General features: G+C 39.3%; 1 protein-coding gene across 2 annotated transcripts in view; it reads left to right on the plus strand.

Moving 5' to 3' along the window:
• Positions 1–25,605, plus strand: part of NEDD4L (NEDD4 like E3 ubiquitin protein ligase) — a 195,929-nt gene that overhangs the window by 106,585 nt on the left and 63,739 nt on the right. The window lies entirely within an intron of this gene.

Genomic DNA, 25,605 nt, shown 5'->3' on the forward strand with positions numbered 1-25,605 from the left:
CTCTTAACATCTGTCCACTGAATAGTTTGGTGCCCTTTTTGCTCTCCCGTGAGTTGTGTGCAGTCACACGTACAGCACTAAAAAAGAACAAGTAAAATGAGGAATATTAGGAATTATAATGGAAGTAGAGTTTAAAACATAATTAATTACATAACTGGATGTAACCCAGGGCCTAAATATGCTTTTGTGAGTCAATTCTGGGAATAAAAATTTCATCATGAAATAAATTATATTTCCATTTTTCAAACGATTACTATTTCTTTGAAGTGAGGCTGCGTACTAGCAACTCCTGGAAGTTTTTAGTAATACATGAAGTATGAAATGCAAAAAAAGCAGCTACAATTTGGTGCTTAAAGCCAAAACCAAAGGGGTTTTCAGAAATCAATTAATTTGTGGTGCCGTTATTTGAGATCTATTACATGTTTTTAATTTACTGTGTTAAAATGTTTGATCTTAACTGAGCAAGTGAAATACAATTTTTTTTCTTTGCAGATGTGGGCTTTGTGGGTAACAACGATACACTAGCTGAGTATGGGAAAACCTTACAGTAACCCTTTAGATGTGGGAAACTGGTCTTGATAGATTTGGTTTTGTCTGACGTCACCATTTTTTAATATCTTTTTGGCCTTGCAACATCTGCCCTAATGCAAACGTCTTAAGTGAATGCAAACCTTACCTGCTTTATATTTAATGAGAGAACTGAAAAGAAAACTGTGTCTTACTGTTGCCATCCCCACAGTAAACCTTGTGGTGGTTTTATCTTAGGGAATTAGCATTGCATTATGCTAGTTTTTTGATACTTAGTTTTCTGTTAACTTAGGAGAAATTAGAAAAGGGGATAGAGAAGGGTTTCTGTAGAGAATTTGGTTGCTCTCCCTTTATAGGCTTGTAAATACTGTGAATTCGGTGCAATTAAGTAACTGCCCAACTTTGCAGAGTGTATCTGTACATAAAAATGTAAAATATTTTAATTTTCCATTAAATAGATGCATCTTTATCCCACAGGAGGACCTGATATCTTTGGAATTTATCAATCCTGCCTAATTTTTCCTGATACTAAAAACTGGGTGTTATTACAATACACATGTAATTTATTACTTATTTGGAGTTACGGAGTATAATCTTATCTTCGATAGTTCCTCCATCATAAAGCTAAGAGCACATGGAAACAGAGAAGGCAGTTAAACTTTCTAACTGTGGGGTATGCAACAACGTATGTCTCTGTTTGAAAGCATTATGCAGGAGAACAATGCCTTCCTTTCCTATAGGAAATCCCAAATCTGGGAGTCCTGTTTGCAAAACACACTTTGTCTCTGGGAGCTTGCATGTGACCTGTTCCCTGCGCATGACTTCAAAATACTTAATTCTTTTTTTTTTTCTTTTCTTTCTTTTTTTTTTTTTTTTTTACAGCTGTTACGATCAGCATTTGTTACTGATCTATTTGTTCTGTGACCCACCACACGCTGCCCTGATACTGTTCACTAAAGAGCAAGAGCTGGGGATCTGCGAGGTGACAGAGCGGCAATTGCGGATGGAGAGAGCCTTCACTGGCAAGTTTACGCTGCGCTGCTCCAGGCAGCAGTTCTGCATAAACTGCCTCTCCTGTCCCCAAATTGCTGAGCTGTCTGCCCGCTTTTTGGATTTGTTTTTGTCTTGAGCAGTGAGTTACAGCAGTGCTGGATTGGGCAGTTGACATCAGTTGGATTTCTTGTGTCGGATGTCAGCCAAAACAGATGTGGGAAGAGGATGGAGAAAAGAATTTGGAGTCGTCAGTTTGCAGTGCCAGCTCCATTCTCCATGGAGCTGATGTCTGTGTTTTCCTTGTATTGTGTTCCCTTCCACAGCAAATGCAGTCTCCTTCAAATCAGTTTCTGTGAGCTTGGAGTTAGAGAGAACTCTTTCTTGCCTTTTGTTACGTTCCTGAATTTTATGGGGATTAGCATTTCTGACCAAACATTTGCAGCAAATATTTCTGGAGTCCTGGCTTTCCTGCTTTTTGTCGTAATCAAATTTTAAATATATAAACATCAACTCATTGTGCAGCATTTCAGGATACAAACAAAATAGATTGGCAGCTGACTTTAAAAAAAACTGGACAATATGAAACAAACTTTTCAAGGTTTTTCCCTGTGTTCTTTATTTTTCACGCTGAGAGATTGTATTACCAGTTACCCTACTGGTGGTTTTTTTACTGACTGAAATTTAAATGAATAATTACCCACCATAAAGACCTTGCAGTAAATATTATTGACTGATCTACATGAACTAATAACTATCCTTTTCTTGAAGAATTAATTAAAAAAAAAAAATCACGTTAGTCTAAGTTGAATTTTCATAACGTCCTAAATTCCATCAGAAACAAGTTATATTAGAGGAAAACTTTCACTGACCAAATGAAATAGTTAAAATCGGTATATTTTTGGGTTCCTGTCATAAAGTATGAGCTAGGGTAATAATATAGATTGTTTGGAGGGTTTTTTTTGTATCAGTCTGTGAACTCTCCAAAAGGTCACTTCTGAGGAGTAATCTAGCAATAGCATAATTCATCAAACAAGCCAAAGTACAAACAAAGCCGCTGCATTCTTCCTCTATGCAAAATATAATCCCAGTTGAAAAGGGGCTCCTGAACAAGTTCTTGTAGGGAAGCATGGGCATGTCTGTTTCAGAACTGGAAATGTGAGAGACCAGTACGTCAACATAATCTTGGCTATCCTTTCTGTTACGAACAAACGTGTTATTTCTAACCTTTAGAATTTAGCAGGTCTCAAGGTTCTTTGTCTCAGCAAGAAAAAAAGTGGTTGAACATGTATTGGTGTAAATGATCATTCATTTAAAGAAATTCAGACGACTAGTTAACTGTCCGCTAATCAGCATTTCAATGGCTTCAACATAAAGCAGTTTTCTATTTCTCTCTGTCAGCGCACAGCCATGTTTCTCCTCAGTGTCCTAGTAAGTAACAGGTATAATGCGTTCTTGTGTCAGATAAACTTGGCATTTAGAATTCTTACAATATATTTTGGTTTTTTTCCTTAACATTAGGAAAATCACTAAAGCCAAAATATTAGTCAAATATTGCCAAGTCTAATGCCTTCTTGAACGTAAGTGCTCGGATCAGATGGTTGAAAGAACGTACTTAGTACCTTTGGAAAATTTCATCTGAATAAATGTCAGCATGCTTTCTCTGATTCCGTTACTGCTATCTCATTTCTCTGCCTCCTGATACTTTCACGACTTTTTTTTTTCTTTGTCACTGTTCTCTTTTGTTTAACCTCAGTCTATGATTCTTCCATCAGCCACATACCTAAAGTACTGCATCACGGTCCAAGATAAACATGCTGATGGGTCCTAATGTAATATAACTGAATACTTAGAGAAAGTGCTTAATGTGACTTCTGCTCCCTTTCATCTCTGGCAATTTATAAGACACACATCATTTAGGAGGAACAGAATTTCTGCTGAAGGTCTAGCATGTAATTTTTAAAAAAAGCCCGATCCTACACTTTTACTGAGGCTGACGTCAATTGCAGTTTTCTAGAATGTTGCTAATAAAGACGCACCTTCAGCTTCTCCAGACTAAGCGAGAATTCAGCTTTGAGGTGAAGGAGATGTAATTCTGGTAGCTGGGCATAACCGATATGCTCTCGGTGGGAACTGTAGCTTGTATAAATGTTGGTTGTTTGTCTGCCCATACAGCCAAGTATTTTATTAAGAGTTCACAAGGGGTCAGATAAACATTTAGTGGCTTTCAAAAACTGTCTCTGGTCATTTGAGTACGTTGTGTTATGTGGTCAAGTTACAGTGAATTTCAAAGCACTGTGGGGATTACTGGTCCTTCAGGCTGCTGTGAACTGTTTATAGTGGCTTATGCCCAAGCGTATAGCATGTTCAAGGAGAGTATGAAATAGCAGAAATTAGTCTGTGTACTGAATGGAAAATTGGGGACTTTTATTTCGCCTTGAGTCATGTTTTGTTATATTTTACTGCCACTTTGAAATTAGTACGGTAGTGTACATATTGAGGAAAACAAATTCAGGAATACTATTCAGTAATAAAGGAATATTACATCAGTGTTATGATGCGTGTGTGATGGATGACTGAAAATATGATTGTTCTTCAAGAACTTTTTTTGCACCGTTGAAATGGTTCTTTGCTGCAGAATTCTTTGCTTGAAAATTATTCTAATTTATATGGAGAAAGCCAGTAAATTTGACCAGAAATTGTGGAAGAAGAGCTGCAGAGAGAAGAATCAGTAGTTAGAAAATTTACGAAGTACACCATTTTGCTTGCTTACGCATGTGTATGCAGAATATGTATATGTTATGCCTTATGGAAGTGATCCCCCACTAAGCCCTCTGTTTTCTGAGCTCTTTATTGAAATAGCAGGTCCACTTTTGACCAATTTTAAGAGAAATAAATTATGACTTCTGGATTTTTTCAGTTTTGTCCATGTTCAATTCCCATAGAAGTCACAGTCTTAGCATTTTTCAAAGGCAGCTGCATTCCAACAGGCTCTAAACCTCTCTGTGATTTCCCCCTGTCAAATCTTAGTGTATGGCCAAGACAACATAGGAGAAGAATGCTGTCCTACTTTTCAGCTGCCTTCTTCAAGAAGCAGCAGGAGGCAAAAGTTAACATTTTAGAAGAGGAGGTGATGTCCATTTTTAACTTTTTTTGCTATCCTATTGCTAATCTTTCAGCATGGTTGCAAGAGTTGCATACGTTCTGCATCTTGAACTCTTACACCTTTTGGATCTCAGTTGCTGCACTTCTTCAGGATATATTATAAGCATTGGAATGGCTTTAGAGGGAAGATAAATCCCCCTAGCACACTAGCGCATTTATACTCTTACAGTACTTGGCTTTTCTGAGGATTATATTTCTTAATTGCTTTCTGCCAAGAAAGCACATATATAGAAAAACTGGTCATGACAGATGTATAGTGAAATCCAAAAGTCTGAATAAAGGGCTGAACTTGTTGTTGTTGTGAGGAGAAGAAACAGAAAAAGTAGGACATCTCTCTGAGCAAAAGAAAAAGGTAGGATAAGTAGATTAGTGAAGAGGAGAAAAGAAGAAATGGTAATAGAGACAAAAAAACCTCTGTGTCATTTGAATGCTTCATAGTGTCTGCAACACAAAGCAATGTTAATGAACAATTTGCCAGCTAATTATCCTCTTTTTAATCTGCTTAATATTGTATACCATAGCAGAGTTTCCCAAGCCTACCTCACTTGCTTACCAGTATTAGCAGAAGTAGTTCGCAGCTACAGTTATACTTCGCTGTTTAGAAATCCATTCGCTATAGTTTTGTGAATTATTGGTTTTTGAAGGTGAGCTGTGTGAGCAACAGTACTTCGTAGTGAATAATTCTGAAAGGAAGTAAAATATATGTTTGCTAATACACAAGGAGTGAGTTTAAATAAAATAGGCACTTCTGTGGGGAAGATCGCGGAATTCATGTGTTGTGAGTGCAAGGTCCTGCATGTATGGCAGCTAACTTTAAGCACCTAGCTGACTGAGAAATGCAGTTACTGGAGGCTTTTGTCCGTCATCGTTGGAGGTCTGAGCAGATCTAATAACCCGTTAATCCGACTGAACTGCATCTCTTCACTGACAGAGGGAGCTGAAGGCAGGTGCCCTTCTGTGTTGGAGGTCCAAGTCAGCTAGAACACAACTCGACCTGGGTTCTCAGTCTTTCAGACCTTTGCCAGTCTGCACATCTGAAAGAAAAAATGCATTTCTCTGACCCTTAATTGGACCACATTGGATCCCACAATGATGGGATCTGATGCTTTCCATTTAACTGTGTTTCACAAGTTTTTGTGAAATGTCGTAACTGTTTAGTCATTTTCTTCACATGGTCACAAAAAAAGTTGTTGGTGTTTTCTGTATCCCACACTGCGTTGATTTATCATCATTTTTCTACAGTATAAACTTGGAAATTCAAGGTCATACCTCACCTATATCACTAGTTATAGGATACAAGTAGCTGTGGGTAGGTTGTGTGCCCGTTCACAAACGCTGTGTGCTGTAGTGTGCTTCTGTGCATCCTCCCCAGGGCCTGCCCTCTCCCAGGCAAGAAGCAATGCTAAATGTGAGTCTGAGCAAATGAAGAATTTTTGGGCCTCTGTGAAAGTTCCAAGTAGCAAAGTGCAGCTGTTTGTACTTTGGAGAGACACCAGCCTCTCTTCCTTGGAACAGTCCTCCTATTGTAAACCTGGCTTCATTTTGCTCTCTGACTTTACCAAGTTAGCCTCTCATCTAAAATTTTTCAACTTTGAATATCATTGTTTTCTAAATTCTGTACCTTTTTATACACAAAAATGTAGAATTGAATAAAGTTTACTCTGTTAGATATGAGGGATAGTGAATCCTTCCGTGCAGTCTCAAACGTATTCAGTATGAAAAGTGCTTTTGCCTCTATTCCCTGTACCAGTGGCAATACATATTTAATTTTATAAAGACAGCAGACATACAACTTTGAGGACAAGAAGTATTGGAGCACTTGGTAAAACTTTTTAGAGCCGTTAGACTATTAACAGAAGGAATAATGGTAGGATAATGGTAGATTGCTAAGATGTCTTCCTCAATGTTTGATTCTTCGTACCTTGAAACACACAAGCATTTCGAGCACAGTTCAGTAAACTGTTCTTGGAGAGGCCTCTAAGCCCGGGTAGTGTGCTTTTGGAAATTGAGTAATTCCTCAGCTATTAAGAGATTTGCACGTGTTTGTGTTATATACCATTTGCTGGAGCACTGCGTGTACTCTCTGTACTTTACTTCTGCTTCATAAAACAAACATTTCTTTGCTGTTTTGAAGAGCAACGTTTTCCAAACCTGACATCAAGAGAGAATGTTGCTTTCTTCCATTATTTTCTGACGCTGTAACTCAGGGAAGAAAGGCTTGAGGACTTGGAGCAGAGGGATCACCTCCCTCAACCTGCTGCCTAACGCAGCCCAGGAGGCTGTTGGACGCTTTTGTCGTAAGGGCGCGTTGCTGGCCCATGGTCAGCCTGGTGTTCCCAGGTCCTTCCCTGCAGGGCACCTTCCCAGCCGCTCAGCCCCCAGCCTTTCCTGGGGAATGGGTTATTCCTCCCCAGGTCGGGACTTGACATTTCCCTTTGTTGAACTTAACGAGATTCCTCTCTGCCTATTTCTCCAGCCTGTCCAGGTTCCTCTGAATGGCAGCACAACCCCCTGGTCTGTCAGCCGCTCCTCCTAGTTCTGCGTCATCTGCAAACTTGCTGAGGGTGCATTCTGTCCCATCTTCCAGGTCACTAATTAAGAAGTTAAACACTATAGGACCCAGCCTAGGGTTTACCATATTGACTGGCCTCCAACTGGTGGATGGCTCTGAAATTTTGACTGCTTGCAATGCTTTCATGTCCCAAGGAAGTTAAAAAGATTTGACTTGCACAAAGCGGGTTATAGCGTCGTGTCCTAATGCTGCTAAAATATATAGATACCTTGATTTAAAATACAGTCATCGAATAAGTTAGGTATATATGCAAGATTGTACTTTGTGTAACTTGGAAGTTACTTCATGTAACTGTGAAGAAAAAAGGGTTTCAGCAAGAGTTCTTTGGAAAACTGCTCTTACAGTGCTGCCCTTTTCATAAATGTGACAAAACCAGTGTGAAGTAAAAACAGGTTAAGATTGGCTTACATCGTTACACAGCTTGCAAATTAACTATCAAAATGCAATGCCTTTACATGCGATCTGGTGATTTTGAGTAGATGAACTGATCTGGACAAGTTAGAGATTTCCTTAGTTCTGTGCTACTCCCCTTACTGCAGCTAACATTTAAGGGGATGCTCTTTTAGCATCATGTGCTGAAATTATTGATATAGATTGGAGAGGTCAGGTTTTTCTATTATGTCATAGAGCAGATTATGGGACAAAATTGCCCCACCAGCTTACAGTTCTTATTGTTCCTTCTGCATTAGTGGCTTCTTCTAATGCTGAAAGATGGAGAGACATTTGTCCCATCTTTTTTCAACCATGGAGACTTAGGTTAAAAGAAAAGTTACAGCTAGATGTCACTAACAGATTAAGAGTATTCCATAATACAGCTATGGTTGTCTAGGTGAACTCTTGTTGGTGAATACTTCACGTTTTGCCATGAGAAACTTAGACAGGCATTTCCTTCAGGAATGGAGAAGGGTATAAACAAAAGCTGGTAGGAGTGACTTCAAATCAATACATAAATAAGGCTGTAGGAACTTACTGGTAAGGGTCCCATTTTTTGCCGTATTTTTGTCTTCCGTTTTGCAATTACAGATGAGTTTCTGTCATCAAGAACATACAACTCTCTCAGCATTATGATTCCAGTAATGGCTCCTTCTGTGTGGTGATTCCCCATCCTAATTTTAATGAGAAGCCATAAACTTATAGCTTCGGTTGTTCATTTTAATTTGTCACTAGCGTGATTTCAACGCTTGGGATTCAGCTCATGCACAATACTTTGAATATTTTGGAACTTGCTGGTGCTTACTTGATTATCACATTGTGAATCTGTAGTCCATTTCAGTGTCATCTTCTCACTGTGCCTCGCTGTTCTTTCTTGAAGAGTTATACTGAAACTTCATAGATTTTTTTCATTTTTGTTCTGAGATTTTTTTTGTCAATAGTTCCTTCATTTCTTATGGAACAAGGGACAGAAACTGCCCTAACACGTGTAATTTGTTCTAGATTTTCTACTTACTCTTTCACTTATGCATATTGATTCTGTTCCTATTTTCCAAATCCTCTCACAACTCAGGCCTGTTTCAAGGATCTCTCAGGCATCAACTCCCTTCTCCTGCGAAGGCTACTCCTTTACTTATTCCCCATTTGGTCTGTTCAGTATCTAAAGAAAAATGGTTTCTCATCTTTTCAGAGGCAGTTCGTAATGCAGTAATACTAATAATAGCAGGTATTTACTCTTGTCGTACGTCACAGATATAGCCTTTTATAACTGTGACCCATGTTAGAGCGAGGAAATAGAAGTCTGTTTCCAGCACTCCTGTGTGTCATACATTTAATTATAAGAGGGATCTAAATAGGAAGCCATTTTATTATAATGAATGGAATCAATCTTTAACTTGCTGTCTTTTCCCTGGCATCGTCCAGAGGTTTTTTTGGATGTTACTCATGATTCAGGAATGCATCAGATCTTGGCATAGGTGCCCAATGTTTTTTAGTACGTTTAAATAAGCAGTGGCAATGCAAGAGAAATATTTTAGAATTTAAATAATTTATGCTTATGTACTGCAAGCTGCTTAATCCGTTTAAGTAAGGACCTAGTTGCCCTGGTTGTCCATGCTTGCTAGGAAGTCGACTTTTTTAACTCAGCTGTGGCAATTTTTGAATAATACTGCCTCATCTCCGAAATTGCAACTTAAACATGATGGTTTGTATTTCTAGTTTGATTCGCGAAGGGCCTCTGCCTGCATGTTACACGTTTTTATCTTGTCAAAGATCATTAGTCTTGAGCAGGCACGCACAAGTGTATGTAATATCCTGGGAGCCAGTTGTGCAGAGTCTCATCGTTAACTATCCTTAGTGGATGGAAATGATACCAGAGGGTTTACAGTAATCAAGCCTTAAAGTAAAAGTCTTAACGTGTGATAGATCTGGTTGAATGAGAATAAATTTGTTCTGATGTGCAGCAGTATTCTAGGGGGTATCATTAATACACACAGAATAATACATACAAATCTCTTGGAGTCTATTAATATACCTGATGTACCCTGTTTTTTCTTTGCTGTTTCCAAGTTGTTACAAAGCATTGTAAATGGACAAATTTTAAAAAGCTAGCCTGTAGTTGGAAGGCATTGTTCACATTAATGTGTCCCCACAACAGACTTGACTTTGGGTTGAGAAAGAAAGTGTTGTGGAAACTAAAATATAACTGACACGGTTCTTGTATTAAGTTTCTGTGAACATTATTAGAGGAACAGTAAGTATTTATTTATTTTGTACAAATGAATAACTGAAGATAATTGTTTAGGAAATAAAACTAATCTTTGTATTTTGCTCTGCCTTCACTTAGAGATTTGGTATAGGAAAAACAACTACCACCAGAATTTATTCTATTTTATTCCACGGTTAAATTGTATGCCTCAGTTGAATACAAACACCGAATAACTTTATATTACTGTTAAGTAGTAAATTCTGTCCCCAAGTAAAAATTTCATGTAGAGCCTCTATCAGCAGAGCTATTTGTAAAAATGAATTAAAAATAGAAAACACCAAGTCAAAAAAAAATTTATACATTCAACCACAAAACTTAAGCTTGCAATGTAAAATATTTTTTCTAAAATACTTTGCTTTCTAGAAAGAATTACTGAAACATCTTTTTTTTTTTACAAAAATATTGAATGTTTTATGTCACAAAAAGAAATAGTGGAAAAAAAAAGATTAAAAATTAAAAATCCAGCATTCAGATATTTTGGTTGAAAAATGGAAGATAGTATTTACATACTTAAAGAATCTGACAGAAACAACTCAATAAATCATCTATGCTGTGTCAAGTTACCTATTATTAGTTAGGAAATAGACTTCTTAAAGGTACTGTTATCCTGAACGTCACGAACAACATGTTAGATCAGGCATTAAAAAAAGAAGTCAGATTTTGGATGAAAGTATTTTTACCAAACTTAACTACCTAGAGATTAGGCATTTTGTGATCCTTGTGATCAAGGATCTGGTTTTGGTCAGTAGAAAAAGACATCCCCTGTCTGTTTTGGGCACCTGCCTTGGCATAGGGGGGGTCCCAAGCCCTTGGGATCATAAGCTTGTTCTACAGAAACACAAAGTTTGCAGTATTTATTTAGAAGTTAAAATTTTCTAGTTGCATCCTTACTATACCAGGGAAGTTAGTAACTCTCTTTTTTTTGTTGGACATAGCCAATTTGCAACCTGCGTATGAATAATTAGTATCCCTTAGTTGTGATCACCATACATCACAGGAGTAAAAGCCAAATGATTTGTGCATTTTATCTATCAACTTCCATACCACCATTTTTAGTCACTCGCTGCGCTTCCCGCTCTCATGCCCTGCACTGCACAGTGGAGAGGCTGCCTCTCGTTTCTGTTTTATTCTGTCTAAGAAGAGTGTGTTTAATAGTAATTAGAAAGAAGAGCAAGTGTGTTAAGCACCAGGGGTGGCAGTGAATGTGATGGGCTGGCTGGCGTTACCAGAAGTTGGTTTCTGGTAAGTTTTGTGCCACAGTGCAAAGCAACGCTTAGCGTTTCCTTCAAAGTGCAGCCAGGGGGAAGGAAAACTTTTTTAATGTGTTTAAGAAAGATGCAGTCAAATTGTACGTGCTGAAAGTACGGCCTAAAAAAGTTTTTAGTCAGTTAAACGTTTGAGTTGTCGCTGCCCATTTTGCACTTCTGCCTTCTCTCAATCTGGCATGAGATCAAACGATTGCAGGTTTGAAGCTTGCAGAAAAGAGAAGAGCACAGTGTGGACTTCTTTAAGATACAAGGTGCTAATAGTACCTTTTTGTGAATTCATATCTAACACAGATAAGGTAGTCAGATTTGTGAAATCTGGAGAGGATGTTAATAAGGTATTTGGAGAGGCTGGAAACAGACAGGGTATCACTGATTTGCTGTTGAAATAGCTCCCTGCGAAGGCAGCATTGGTAATGAGAAAAACATTTTACAGTGCAGTGCCTTTCCAAATACGAAAGCAGTTAGTAAGGACTGGTGTAACTACTGCTCCACGTTGGTTGTGCTTTTAAGAACACTAAGTTTAGATTTATGAATATTTATCTATTTTGTCAGTATTTGGAATACAATTTAAAATGCCACCTTTTAAATAAAAGTTCTAATAATTAATTCCAGTAGTAATGAACTATAATTAGTTCTAATCTAATGATTTCTAAGCTGATAATTTTAGTGTTAACTGTTCCTCCTCTTGCTTTTAGTTCCTACTTTGTCATGTCTTAAGTGCAGAAATAAAGCATGAGTTCTGTATGCAAAAAGGTTAGCCTTACTTTTGTAATAATGCAATTTTAATAAAAGCTTGGTACAGGAATAATTTTACAAGGAAGAAAGTGTTTCATTTGGTCTAAAATGCAGAATCAGTGACAGTTTTTCTTTTTTATTTTAAGCTATTTTTATCATGATTGTGGAAGGAAGGAGAGACTGCAAGTACAGTTAGACAAATCAGCTCATTAGACTGGTTTCCTCCTTAACTGGAACCAGAGTTTAAGGTTCTGTCATACAAATCCAGGTGACTATGTTTGAAATACACTGGAATAGTAATGATTTCAGGGATTGCCACAGGAGTAGTCTTTGACTTCATGTCTTGTTAAATGAGATTTTTCAATTAAACTTTTGCAAATTCTGGGGAGAGTGACCTTTTGTTTTCTTATATGTTACTCTAAAGTGATAACCATCTTCAATTTCAGCTCAGATTTCGAGATACAACCGTTCAAACCTTTAATTTGTTAGAACATTTTTGATTAAGAATAGATTAGAAATCTTTGTGTCCATGTTACTTAGATTAACTGCAAAAGTATAAGTTGCCATTGTTATCAAGTGGAAAAATGGAATTTTAGTTATGCTTGGGAACTAGGAAGTACTGATGAAAATATTTTGCTTAAGAAAGGAGAGGTTACACTAGCAACTGACAGAATTCCTTTAAGTTTATATAAATGAAAAGAGTTTTGTTGCAGTTCAGTTAGTAAGAAGAGAGAAAAAGTTCTGAAACTTGCCAACTAAGAATTTAATTTTGGTATTCCTTTCATCAAATGATAAATGAATATAATAAAATTATCATTGTAGCTTTATTCATGCGAATGAGATCAGAGAGTTGATATGCCTTACGTGCAGAAAGAGATCTGTGGTGGCTAATTAATATTTTAAGATTATAGTCAAAAGCAGTTAAAGATGAATGTGCTTTGTTTCAATTAATAAAATCATGTTTTGCTGCTAGTTTTCAAAAAGATAATTAAAAAATACTTAGGAACACAAATCCTTGTTGTTTTTTGGGGTCCCTGTCATTTTAAAGCCTTCAGTAAAAGTGAAGTTCGGTGTTTTCCCCATTCACTTACCTTATTATAAATCTTAAGGGCTCTAGGAGTGAAGAGACAAATTAAGGGAACTGAAGATCTAATTGCATTTGTGGGGAGAAGGGAATGTATGTGTCTCAGTTTGTCATTTCTTCTGTTGTTTTCTTTAAACACATTCCCCTGTTGAGGAGGACAAAAAGATTGATTTTTGTTGTGTTATCTGTAAAAATATTTTTAATGCAACAATGGTTTCCTATATTAGAATAATTGCTCTTGTAAAATGAATGCTGGTTTTGTTCATAAAGTAACAAAACCAGGACTTTGCTACATTGTTACATCACTGCAATGTGTTTCTGTGTTTGCTAATTAAGGGGGAAAAGAGCTCGCTCTATGTGTGATTTCATGTAGTTTTATTGAAAGGTAGCAGGTATTTTCTGCTATCGGATTGGTATTTTGCTTTTTGGTATGTGCAACTCTATTGTATTCCTGTTGTGAAAATTTAGTGGTATATAAGCGAGACAGTCTTTAGAACTCTTGGAACGGTTTCCCTGGCACTTGGCAGTGATGGTACATCGTATCTCAAGTGCAGGGCTTAAGTAATACGTAAGTAAAATTTGCTTAATTCTTGCTTAATTTTACACTTTGTATTCTAACAATTTGGCTGCTGAATTTGCTCAGTGGTGGTAATCGCCTCTTTGCAGTCTCATGTTTTTCTTTGCCAGGTTGGTTTATTTTGCCAGTTTCTCCCAGCTTAAACTGTGTCATTAGCTTTTGGCTTTTGGAAAACATCAGCTTAAAGCTTGGTTGTATGTCCCAAAGCCTCGTGTACTTCTGCACCTTCAGGGGATGATTTACACTGACATACTGATCATTCTTTGCAACTAAGGCTGCCAGTGTTAAAATTGTCCCATAATGATAATAGCCCCTCAGCCTTGTTTGGTTACGTGACAGGGCACATCGCTGCAGTGGATTGCCCTCCCCCAGCGCCAGGAGCTCCTGGTGTTAGGCATGAAAGAAAGATGAGGAGCTAAACACAGAAAATAAAGATTTGACCCATAGGCACCCACAGGACACGAGGTCTGAATTTATAATACAAAACATCTTCTATTTTTTATTATCTAGCTCTGTTTGCAGCTTGAAGGTCTCGCATGTGCAACCCAGTTAGTTGATGAGTACAGTGCAGAAGTGTGCACACAGTTCTGCAGTCTCTTCCATGCATTTACCTCTCCATCCTGTATGTTTGTGGTGGAGCACTGCTGGGAGAGGGTGGTCTCAGAACAGTTTAATATCACACCCACCCTTGCTCATCACCTGACCCTGGAAGTGCGTCCATCAGATCACTGCCTGCACGGGTACCTCTGTTGTGATCCAGAGCCACCAAATTATGTTCGTATGAGTGTCCTTCACACAAGCATTCTTGACACATTAGGTATTACCCACTAGTATTTCAATGATTTGAAAAGTTTGGGAATAACATAGCTTTAATTTACTTAGAATAAATTTAAATATAAGGTGGGCTCGGAACTTCATCAGACTGTTTTGCCATCAGCCCTGGATAGTCCAGGCCCTAATAATTTAGGCACATAGTTGTGCGCTGAAACATGGTGGAGGGCATTTGCGGTCTGAGAAGAGTGTGGACTTCGAGTATTTTACTTTAAGCAGAAGCTGCAGGGATTAAAAAAACAGTAAAATTTACTATGGGGATCGTGTCACCCAGCTCTGAAATCAAGAATATCTGGGTTGGAATGTGGCATCTGTTTAAACAGTGCACAGAAATAGTACACAACAATTTTTAGGTCAGGAAGCTGGGAACATCATGATCAACTGAAAATGCCAAGGGAATCGTAGGTGGGTGGAGTGTTATTACCCAATCTGGTATTTGGCCAGGGAACCAAAACATCTCTGAAAACCTCTGTGGGATTGTTGATAACCACAGCTGATCAGGACTCACCTCCACATCACAGAGGGGTGTCAACATACAGCAACACAGATTATGTTGTATCTTTTAATTTTTTTTTTCTTTTTGCATCTTCCCTGTCTCTCTGTCCAGTACTTCAATTTCACCTACAAATGTTGGTGAGACATCACTCCGGTGGTTTGCAGGTGTGGCTGGTTCCCAGGCCAAGGCGACCAACAGCACGTTTTCAGACAAGCAGAGTGTTCAGTGGGAACCCATTTGTGATCGTTCCCAACACATCTGTCCTGCCCCTCCTGCTCTGGCTCCTGCCTTGTGCTGTACCATCCATCCTCCTCAGTTATGCCAATGAAATTATTAATAGCGTTGCTTAGTGAACCAGATCAGGCAATTAATGTTCTGTTTTTAAAGCCAGCTTAATTTCTTGATCTAGTTCGTGCGAGCACAATGGGAGGTGCAAGATACTACAGTGCCAGGGAGGGAACAAGCAGAAGGCATGGCATCAGGAATGACTTGATCTGCTTTTGTCGCTAAATGCTAATTGTAATGATTGTAAATGGAAATTCCATTGCACGGATTGGAACTCTTACATCAGGCAATCCTTTATCTAAATTATTTTCTTATGTTTACCTAGTAAATGACTGGATGCAGCTGCTGATATGCTACTTTTACAGTATCGCGTGAATACCTGAGTCACACTGTTTCACAATCAGATGTCTGCACTGATACCATAACAAGATGTAGGTGTTTGAGGTACTACATCTCAGCTGATAGCTTGTAAACCGCTCAAAGTATCCTGGCTGTTGACTTTTTAGATTCATGTCACTGACATGAATTCATTAACATGGAAATAAAATCTCAGGTTCTGCAAGAGAGTTGTGCTTTTGGCATAACTAAGTACATATTGATCAAGTTTTGCCGCATAGCCAAAATGCCTTTTTTTTACTGCTGTTTGGACATTGTAAAATTTTCAGGCACTTTCAGAAGTTCGTGCTGCATTACTTGTGATCAGTTTTAACAACATGGTATATTGTTCTGTTTTTAGAAACAGGAAGGTTTTCAAAAGTACAAGACCCAGGGCTATTGAGACAGTTGTCGATGATGTAAGTGCATCTTAGGGGTCAGAAGATGCAACACAGGATTTCGCCAGTTTGACCTATTAGTAAATTGCAGCATTAAAGTCTTTGGTTGGGAAGAGAACTGTGTATACTAGGAGTGTTTGCTTGTGTACACATGTAGGTTTTTTTTAACAGTATTTTTCTGTTGATTAGGATTTTTTTTCTTTTCAAGTCCCTCTAAGACATATCAATTAAATGATAATGTGTTAACTTACCACTGGCTTACATGGAAATATATATGAATAATCATTTAGAAGATGCGAGATGAAAATAAAAACATAAACCAGAATGGTATGTGTGAAAATTTAGCAGGAAAGTGTATTTAAAAAAACACTTAACAGAGAAATTATCTACTAGAGGTTGCCTGACATACTTGAGTTCAGCAGTTACGTCTGAAGTAGGTCTTGAGTGTCTGGAACCGGACGCCTCTGCGCGAACACAGTGGGTCCTGGGAGAGAACTGCAGTTGCGTGCTGGGCCTTCTTTCAGTGTAGTGTGCCTGCAGCTGGTCAGACATGACCACACCATCTTATCCAACCTAAATCAATTTAAAAAGAGGATTTTTTTCTACTTACTAGTCACAGAATCATTGAATGAATGAGGCTGGAAGCGACCTCTGGAGATTGGCTAGTCTGCTGCTTGCTCAAATCCAGGTCAAACAGAGCGGGTTGCTGAGGGCCTTGTCCGATAGGGCTTTGAGTATCTCCAGTGGTGGAAAATCCACAGTCTTTAGGGAGCCTGTTCCAGCGTTTGACCAGCCTCACAGTAAAGTAAGTTTTGTCTTATGTTTAAATGGAATTTCCTGTCTTTCAGTTTCTGCCTATTGCTGCTTGTCCTGTCGCTAGGCATTGCCGAGTCTGGCTTAATCTTCTTTACTCCCTGCAATCAGATACTTGTACACAGAGCTAAAAAGCGCAATCCCTTTTGTCAATACCAACTGCGGCAAGTAGTTGTTGCCCTACAAGATCTGCCCGCTCCTCCTGCAGATCCTTCAAATCATTCGTGCAACATTTTGATGAAAGTCCTGACTGACCTGTTTTGTACCTCTGTTATTTTCTGAACTTCTAATTTCTATTTAGGCTGGAATAAAGCTAAGCGGACTTAAGCTGCCTGTAGTAATTATTCATATATGCTCAGCCGTTACTCAGATCTTGTCTTACTTTGCAATGGTTACTGTAATATCCTGTTTTATCTTATAGTGAATACTGTATTTAGGCATACTTAAAGAATTAAGATAAATAATAGGGTACCTCTGAGGTAATATTTATCTTTTATTCAAGAATTGAAATAAGCAGGTACTCCTGCAAGAACCTGTCTTGTACGAAAATATATGGGGAGGAAGACTTTCATTGGTACGTGCTTATCTAGAAGCTCATGCGTACCAAGTAGCGTCCCAGTTTTCCTTGGGATTTCCTTCTCCGAAGAGCTGCTTTATCCGTGTGACCCTTTTTCAGACCAATTAGCATGTTTCTCATTCTTGGAAGCTTATTAGAACCCTTCTTGAAGTGTTGTCTTTCTGAATTTGAGATTATTCTGTAATTTTGTTAAAAAATCAGCTGTCAATTATTAAGGGTCTATAACAGCTTAACTGTTCACTACAGACACTTTCCCTGCTGGAAAACAACAAACTTAAATGTTTGAAATTAAGATCAATACAATACTTTATTCATACTTTTTCTTTTTAAATGTGACTCCCATTTTGCATCAGTATTAAGTAAAATTGAAGTCCATGTATACCTTCCAACTAAATTTTCATGTTTTTGTACCTAGATATTGATGGATGCTTTCCTTTCTATACTTTTTACTAGACCAAGGGCTTTTAGGGTGCTGTAACTTTATCCCAGACTTTTCTTACTGGCTTTGCAGCTTGGATATATATCAAGTTGCAGACTAATTTTTACATGCATTTGGCTTACGAGTGTCACCTTGTCACCTAAATCTCACATGCTGAACAGTTGTTTCACATTGTAAGTTGTTTGGCACAAGTTAGAATTTTAAAGTAGTTGTTTTTTTAAAGCTTTTTAAGTCACTGACTACTAATAACACTTAATAGTAATGAAGTGTTTTCTCGTGCCATTGCCTTTAATGATAGCTATCTTCTAATTTTGATCTTTAATGATACCATAGGTAAAAGGTAAAATACAGACAAACTTTACTAGATAGTAGAATTATACATACATTTACTCTGTTCTACATCTATTTTAAACGTATCTTTTTTTCTTCCAGCAGTTATTACTTATGCTACTTGTCCTTATCCTCCTCGATTGCACGTTATCTCCTTTTCTGTATTAACTTTCTAAATTAAAAGGAAAATCAGGTGCCTGAACCGTGCCACTCCTACTGCTCCCAACAACAGTACCTAATTCTGAGACTTACTTCCTTTTGGAAGTGAAAAGTAATTATGAGTATGCAAGTGTAAAGTCCAGTGTAAAGGTTCCTTAACACAGAGTCTCTGCGTGCTATGCCTAAGAGGAAGCAATTTATTGACCTTGAAATTTCCTGATGGTTTTTGGGAGGTGGGATGGGAGGGAATAGAAGGCATCAAGGAAGAAGTGAATCATTCTTTAATTGTTGGTTTTTCTAAGCTTCTACTACCATCTGTACTGGTTGTCTGAGATACGCACAAGAGTTGAGTGGTTGGTAGCAAAATACTTCCTCCTGTTGGCTCTCACCGTGCGACTTCAGTCCTTCTTGCAATGGGGTGGCATACCTGCGTGCAATCTTTTTGGGTTTGCAGTTGGATTTTTGTGAGTTTCAGGCTAGAATGGGTGGTTAATCTTTTTCTCCTTGGGGCTTCTGGGAACTTTGAGGGCCTGTGTTGGGTGGTTCTTGTACTGCGTTTTATTAAAATTTGCTCCTGACCGTTTCAGCAGCTGCTTGACTTACTAGATTTTTGGTATTGTTTTTTGAGGTGAATGGTATTCAGTGATCGGTTTAACTCGCAGATTGAGCTGCAACATTTAACATTATATTATATTTTAATGTCTTATTGAATTGTTTGAGTACTGAAGCAGGAGTGTCTCCCTTTATTTCCCTTATGTCGGACATGGCTTAAAACAAATGTATTGTGCTGGATGGGTTCCATGAACCTCAACAGGTTAAGCATCCTTTTTCCCACTGTAACTTGCTGGATATTTGAGATTTTGTCTACACTTGGGATTCCATGATAGTGACCAGGTTTCACTGTAACGTCTGTGTCTGTGCTGATGTAACGGGTAACTCTCACACACTCAAGAAAATTGAGTGTACAGAATACCTAACATGCCTGATGTGTTTGAGCACACAGAAGAGAAATGAAAGGATTCTTGCATTAGTGCTGCTTTTCTACAAGATCAATGCCTAAATAAACTAGATGGTTGGACAGATTGGGGTTTCCTAAATAGACAGGATGTTATTTATGTCTCTGTCAAAAAATAGAAGTGATTACCTTTCATTTTGAGAGAGCTAGCAGGAAAATAGGACAGTATCTGAAGTAATGAGATTTTACTTTGTAAAAGAGCCTTTGTAAAACTGAATAAATACCAGATTTTTAAAATAATACTTATTTACTAACTCAAATAGTCATAAGCTTTTTTGTTACTTTCAAATATCATTATTCTAAAGTGGGCTTTTGTCCTCCTTTAATTCCAACTTAAAATGGATGGTGAGGAATACTTGTCAGTTTGTGATGCGACGTGCAAAATAAAAATAAAACTTTCTAGGAGTCTCTTCTGTACCAAGCAGATTGGTTCATCTTCTCACTGACTTTCTTCTCTTCAGAAGTAAATGTACTAAACCAACCAAACAAAACCCTTCTGGCAAGTGGTCGTTTGGAACAGAGGATGGCGTAACTTTTAAAAATTGCTCTGGAGTGTTAAAGACTAAATAGAAAGTTTTGGGATAGCTTTTGTTATACTTTGAGGATTTGCAGCAAGACTGTTATAAAACATCTAAGACATGCCTCTACCCCTCCCTGCCGTGTGCTTTTCCGATCTTATCTGGCCCACACAGAAGCCACGTTATAGATAGCACAGAATAAATACTGAGACAACAGTGACATTTAAGCAGGGGTTGGCCCCTCCAAAAGACAATGCATGCTGGCAGTTTTCTTGTCCCTTCGTGATCCTTCCCAGCTGTGTAACTTGTGCAGGGCCTTACTTAGATGCTTCACACAAGCGTTGTTTTGCAGTCCGTCCAACACGCAGGCACGGTCCTGCAGGGATCTTGCTGCGTGCAGCAGTCATGGGCGAGGGCAGAGCGGCTCGAGGCGTTACACAGCCGTGGGTGCTGCCGGGGCATTCTAAAGAGGAAGGCATATGTTGAGAGTGACTATTTCTGACTACTCCAGCTGGTCATCAAGATTTTCTCATAAACCTGAAACAATAAAACTGGCAGCAAAGATTTTGCTGGCAGTTGCAGGCTCTCTCCAGTGAATTAACTTTTCCTTTTGTTTACTGCTTACAAAAATTAAATAACTGCTTACCTTCATATAATGTTATATAATGACCTATATAAAATAAAAGATACAATGATACATAGAAGCATCATTGCCTAGCCAACAGCTCTGAAGAATAGTTCAGTAATTCTGATTGGTAAAATCTGTTTCAAGTTGTAGGTTGATAAGCATCTGCATACTGTGTCTTTACTGTTAAGAGTGGATTACTCTCTGTCTTGGGGGGTGGGGAGGGAAGCTCCGACTTGAGCAGGAATCAGCAGTGCAATATGCAGTTAAACAGGCAAGCCTGTGGATTGGATAGCCCTTTTTATTTTAGTGAGAAAGAGATTCTTGAAACAGGCATTATAATGAGAAATGTGAAAAATAAGGTACTGGAAATTCAATACATGGTATACCAGGAAAAAAGGTTCATGTGGCTTGTGAGGTACCTTTTCTGGAAGCAGGAAACCCCAAGATGAGAATGCCTAAATATTAGAAATGTGGAGGCCTGCAAGACAAAATTCTGTTCACAGAACAAAAATGTTCTAAAATGCTAAATATGAATATACTAACCCCCTCTAAATAATTTTTCTTATGAATGTATGTGTATAGTCAAACGTGTTGCATAAAGATTCAGTTTTACTGAATCCAGTTTTACTTAGTCCCAGTAGAGATGACCGTAGGAGTAGCTGAGGAAGTAATTTTTTTTAAACTGTCACTGCAGCTCACTGGCAGAGCCAGGCTAAAACTAAGGGTTTTCCAGTTCCACTCTAAAACCACAGACGAACAGATTTTGTTGGTTCAGCTGCTTTTGAGGCTGGGTTTACTTTTATTCTTGAAAACTTGGTCTGGGTAGAAGTGAAGACTTTTAACATCAGTCTGGAATTTGCACAGTTCTTACAGCCCAGTTTACCATTGTGCCTGTAGCCACAGCCAGGCTGTAGAGCATCTGGAAATACCAGATAAAATCAGTTATTCAGTGTAGATGCAGCAGTTCGCATGATTTCTAGATATGTTAAAATCAGATAAATATGTGGTATACTTACAGCATGTCTATGACACTACTTACAGAATATATCGGATATCTCAGGCTTGGTACTTGCATGTAAGTCACCAGTGTGTGTGTCTGTTGAGAAGTACCCTGAAGGAACGTTGTAGACTCGTCTCTTTATGTCCCCACCATCTGCATCAAGCCCCGGTGGGGTTTCCTCCCCATCTCGGGCGCAGAGGAAGGACCCTCTTCCCCACATACAGAGTGAAACTGCATCCATGTCTGGTCACAGTTCTGTTTCTAACCAACCTGAAAATTTTCCATGTCCATGAGTTGTGTTTTTCTTGAACTAAAAGCTGCATGAAGAGATCTAGAAATAGGTATATATTTTCTTCTGATATTTGAGTAACTGTATTGAAGCAGGAGGTGGAAGGTACTTGGTATTTGCCAATATGAAGGGAGAAATATGTTAATTCTCTAAAAGCAGTGCATGCTACCAGTTTTTTCCAGTAGTTGCTAGGAAGAAGATTAATAGTCAAAATTCCGTAATGAAAAATCTGTTACCAATTTTTACTTAAATTTGGAAAAAACGCAGGCTCCTTGGTGCAGATACTCTTTTTGTGTTGTTCCATGGGCATATAATATGCACAGCAGTATGTGTCCATGCTTTGGGGATCACGGGACTTTATGCTATCTTTGTAGTAGAAACAGAATTCTTGTGATGTTATCATATAAAATACGAATTTTAATATTAAACTTAATGCTCTGCTATGAGAAATATGTAAACTTGGCTTTGGAGCAGCAGTATGCACTTCCTGGAATTCTGTGCATAGCGTGGTTATAAATAAGCAGCAGGTTATTTGGGAATCACTAGGGTTGATATCTGGTATCATAAACAGTATCTGGGAGAAATTGTTTTCCCTGGCAGACAGTTGATTTTTGAAGCATGCACTATGCTTTATTTGAAAATTCGTATCTTATTAATGAATACCAAGTATACATCGAGCACAGTAACCAACTCACAAAGCAAACACATCTATGCTAATTAATTACTTTATACCTCATCTGTTGCCCAAATTTCATTCCTTTGAATGCTGAATATAACATTTCCAATCTAGATCAAAATGCTAGAATTCATCATGTTTAGGTAAGATACTAAAATGATTGATAAGCGTAGGATTGCCAAGAAATGGTTTAAGTCTGGCTTTAAAATAAACTAATTTTAAAGGGAGTTGTCCTTTATTTGTGCGTGTGTCTATAGCATTGGAAACATCATATATTTGTATTCAATTAAATAGGCTTTTAAAAATCTTTAGAAAAGTATTCCCTTTACTGTTCAAGCTCTTAATAAGCTACAAGAATCAGTGTTTTCTGCTTCATTGTTCTGTTTTATTAACTTGCTGTTATGGAGGAGTTTGGGATGGAGTAGCTGCAAGAACAGAACCACCCCATTCAGTGGCATGAATTTTAAATTTCATGTATTAATAAAACCTGGGTGTCACGAGTGGGTGGTGGTTTCTCATCTGAGGTTTCTCTTTGACCCCCTGCACGCGGGCACTCAGCAGAAGGGGCCGGGGCAGCCCCGGCCCGGCGGTGCCTGGCCCCGCGGTGGCCCGGCGGTGCCTGCTGCCGTGGGCTCGGGGACACGGTCTGTGTCCTCCCCAGCAGCCCGCCTTCGCCGTGGCGGTTCCCCTCGGGCTCAGCGGCCCGCACCGCCCGGGACCCGCGTGCGCTGGCCCCACCGGGGCCTGTTTCCGCTCTTCACTTCTTCCCAGCTCCCACGGCACGCCACCAGTGGTCTCCAGTGGAGGGGCTCCGGCTGGTCTCTGCCACTCTCTCCCCGTGACGCAGATTATCGGCGGTTTCCTGGGTCACCACCTCCAGCCTCCCTCCCTGAGCGCGTGGCAGGGCCGTGGGGCTGCTTGCAGTGCGTCCCTGTCTCCTCTGCCCCTCCTGCCCACACCGCAGCCTGGGAGCCGGGCAGACGCCGCCCAGGCTCCTTCGGCAGAGCTTTCCGCTCGGCCTCCCCGCGGCAGGGCAGGGATCTCTGGTCTCGCTGCTCCGGCCCATACCAGCCGCCTCTGGTCAGTGAGAGATGAGCAGATGCGGCCCGGGCCTCATTTTGTCGGCATGGTGCTTTTGGGTAGGTCTTGTGACAGCTGTCCCTATGGCCACGTTACTGGGTTACCCTGTGTTTAGAACAGCCTGTGTATTTTTGATTTATGAAAAAGTATCTACATTTCAGATGATTTGTTTCAGGGCTGGCCACGTTTCAGGCCAAAATTATTGTAAGATGAAAGGTTTCCTCAATCGTGGGTGGATTGTGAAGGAAATAATAAGCACCGGTGGGAATTAGGAGTGTAGAGACAGCAGTGTGATATCCCTCTTTTGATCCCTTCTGTGAGGACCCTGTGTTGGCCTCAGGAGAGGTTTTACAGCCCTGAAGGTAGGCGTCTGGTTAACCTCTGGGGGACGCAGAGCAGGAGAATGGCCCCTCCTGGTGAGGGGTCAGAGGAATGACCCCCTGGTGCCCCGAGATGCCGCTGTCACTTCCATGGGGGCTCAGAAGCTGCCCAATTCCTCTGGCGGTCTGGTTGCACGAAGGGAGGCTTGGGACTGTCTTCCCACAGTCTCCCTTCAACAAGAAGTCGCCTGGGGCTCCTCAGTGGTTTTGTGGAGTTTCTGGATTGTTGGGTTTTCTCCCATGTCTTTAATGGCTTTCATCACAGGAAGGAAGGAAGGAATCTTAATCCGAGTTGCTAGAACAGTGAATTGCTGTTATAAATGAGCAAATGATGATCATAATCAATGAGTAGATTAGATTAGCTGCCGAGCTGGCTTTCAGCACGTCCACATGACTACCATGTGGGCAACCTCCATACAGCGCTGAAGATACCCTCCCTAGATATTGTCCAGAGCGGTACTGTGTGCGTCCAGTTAGGTTAAGTGCAAACATGTCGATGAAAATCTGTCAGAAAGGTGAACTGTTTATAAAGAAAAAATTGGAATATTTATCTGGTGTCTGCACAGCTTCTTCTGAATATCGTTGGTCCAGTCACTACTCCTTCTCTTTACAGCACTTGAGAGCGCCTGGGCCTGGCATTGCAGGCCAGTACGCTGCTGCTTGTGGTCTTACTCTCATTATGAACTGTATTTTGGTGGGAACTTGTTACTTGTTACTTGATTCATTTTCAGCGTGCGAGTACTCTGTCACATTCCGGGATACTTTATAATAGCAGTAAGCTACTCAGACGCATGGCATTTTGAGGTAATGCGGTGCTAAGAGACAGAAAGGAATCTCTCCATGCAGTGCCTGACTGTACTGTCTGTGCTTTTCATTGATTTTATTTCTGGGCTGCCCTCTATTACTTACTAGCAGGGCAGATCAACTGATCCACATGTATATAATTCAAACAAGGAGATGGCCTGCATTTTTGGTTTGCACAGGGATGCGTTGAAGTTGGATGGATAGTAACAGCCACATTTTAAAGAAAAATCACCCCTGAGATTTAGATTAATTGGTAATAAAAGGTACCAGTGCAACTTTGCTCTTTAGGTGACACTGTTAATCATAAAAATTGTTAAATGCTGAAGTAGTTTTGAGGTGTCTCTAAGTGATAAAGATAACACCTGAGCAGTGCTTTAAAGTTAAAATTTATTTAAAGCAATCACAGTCCATTCAGTACAGAAATATTTTCAGCTAGAAACGTAATATCTAGTGTAATTGAATATATAGATTGAACAGACATTATTGTTTGGTGAGAAAATTGTTGAGAGCTATTTCTTTCTAGGCTTTATTGAGCTGTAAAGTAAGTGATAACAGTGCACATTTACCCTCTCGAAGTTTTTACCTTAGTTTGTCCACCTCTGCTAATATTTCACGTTCCTTTTCTTCTGTCTGTCCTTGTAAGTGGATTGCTAGAAGTGCACTGAGGTCTCTTGTGTGAATTTTTATGCTCTTTAAAGTGGTAGGTATGAATGGGTGATTAGGCCACTGCATGCAGTCCAGTCTGAGCATCTTGAAGAACCACTGAGTATTGCAAAGATTAGATAGATCTTTGAACTTCTAGATCCTGAAGGGCTCTCTTTATCTTTTCATCTTCATAGTTGTAAAATGGGTATGGAATATAGTTGGTGGAGTTGAGAGTAATGCTTCAAATACC

This window comes from Calonectris borealis, chromosome Z, assembly GCF_964195595.1.
Source record: "Calonectris borealis chromosome Z, bCalBor7.hap1.2, whole genome shotgun sequence".
Classification (NCBI taxonomy): domain Eukaryota; kingdom Metazoa; phylum Chordata; class Aves; order Procellariiformes; family Procellariidae; genus Calonectris; species Calonectris borealis.